We start from the raw sequence: 2,273 nt of genomic DNA on the forward strand, positions 1-2,273 counted from the left end.
GGAGGCCGGAGGTTCCCCACCCCTGATGTAAGGGATAATGTGCAGCAAGGACTTATTGACCGTTGTTAAGGACGCTCACATCTGCAGAAAGAAGTCCGGTCGATTTAACTGTATACAGTTGGGCTGAAAAGCAAAACTGCATGCTTCGCGTTGGGCCGAACCACGCCCCTTAGCTGTGATATAATGACCATATACCACGGCCTGTCGTGAGCTATTGCTTAAATATAGTGTTTTTTTTAATTCAATATAAGTCTTATAAAAGAGACAGTAAATGGCAGACACTATCTATGAGACACATTGTGTACACATTGTTGTTAGAGTCTTCTAGTTTGAACCCTGAATTAGAAGAAGGTGTCGGCAGTCGCTGAGTAACGGCCCCCTTCCTCAACTATCATCGTTGTCGTTCCTTTGTCTCAAACCCTGGTTCCTCAGGAGATTCTCAAGTGAATTTGTGTTAATCAATTAATTTGAAGCAGCTGATTTTGGAAGGAACACATGCACAACAAAGGTCTGCCACCTCTGTTATACTGCTGTCCTGCTGGGAGCAATCAATATTGGTATTTCCCAATGAAAGAAAGCCGCTTCTACAGCTTGAATGAGGCAATTGATTCAATCAGTGAGTTAAATTCATCTAAATGTTTCGGCGTGTCAGATCGTTGAACAATGTCTGAAACCCGCCCTCTACAAACCTGTTTAATTACGCAATCAGTTTTGCTCCTGCATCCCCAATGAACCAACTTGTTAACATATACACACAGTTTATTTTAAACAGACAAGAGTACGGACCTTGACATTTCATCGTATTTTTAACCAGAACCAGAAAGCTAAGTGTGTTTTTTATTCACAAGGAAGTTTATTGGTGCTTGACAAAATACATAGCAAAAAAAATCCAAACCTAACATTTCAAAAGTAAAGACACATAGAGTAGAAACATTTCCAAATGTAAATGTGTTCAGTATTCAGAGGTAACAGACCTAAAACTACACAAAACCATACAAAGACAGATCAAATGACTGATTCTGGATCAGTTTAACAATTGAACAATTCCCCCCTTCTGTAATTTGGGTTCCCTCTCTACTCTTTCTCTCTCCTTCAGGTATTTGAGGCGATGATATCTTGGATAAAGTCCGATAAGCCAGCTCGTCTGGAGTACATGCCCAAACTAATGGAGCACGTCAGACTTCCACTGCTGTCCAGGGATTACCTGGTGCAGGTAAAATCAATACTGCTCTGCTTTCTACACTTTCTACTTTAGCCCGCTTCACTGGCCTTTTCTGTTATGAATGTCACCTATATGTGTTTGTAGTTGTAGAAAAGGGTTGGCACTAGAATATTGTCCAGACTATGAGTAAAACTACATAAGTAACAGACCAAAGGATATGTGAGTGAGGCCTGAAGATGATCTGCTAGTCCTCCAACAGCCTAATATGTTGGCGATGCATCCTATTAAAAATAATTCTGACTTCAATTGCATCCTAAAAAAAATAATCTTCTTGAAATCTAAGTGAGTCCACTGCTTAACCTTTTACTATTTTTTTAACACAAACATTCGCTGTGAGGAAACGCTGCCTGCTATCATCTGATCCGTCGCAGACACAAAAAACAAATATTAAACAGGAATTAGTATCTTTTGTAATTGCTACATAAAAAGTAACCATGTTGAAAAAAAGTGGGGTACTATGAGATTAATAGTAATGTGGTACCTGACCTGCTTCACGCTCCAGGTGCATGTAAACCCACCCATTTGAATAAGGTACATAAAGATAGGGGGAGGCTGTGGCTCAGTGGGTTTGCTGATCTTCGGATCAGGGGAACACTGGTTCAATCCCCACTGCATTCAGCATGTCATAGTGTCCCTTCACCCCAAAATTGCTGTGTGGCGATTGCTCAACAGTATTGAGTGTATGTTAGTCGCTTTGGGTAAAAGCAGCTAACAAGTGACATGTACTGTAATAAACTGTCCTGAAATGTGCTTCCTGTTTCAGATTGTCGAGGAGGAGGCTTTGATAAAGAACAACAACACCTGTAAAGATTTCCTCATAGAAGCCATGAAGTATCACCTGCTGCCAGCCGACCAGCGACACCTCATCAAGACAGACCGGACCCGACCCCGGACCCCCATTAGCATCCCAAAAGTACACACACACACACACACACACACACGCAAACACACACACGCAAACACACACACACACACACACACGCAAACACACACACGCAAACACACACACACACACACACACACACACACACACACACACACACACACACAC

Source organism: Notothenia coriiceps, unplaced genomic scaffold (assembly GCF_000735185.1).
Source record: "Notothenia coriiceps isolate Sejong01 unplaced genomic scaffold, NC01 NC01_scaffold00022837, whole genome shotgun sequence".
Classification (NCBI taxonomy): domain Eukaryota; kingdom Metazoa; phylum Chordata; class Actinopteri; order Perciformes; family Nototheniidae; genus Notothenia; species Notothenia coriiceps.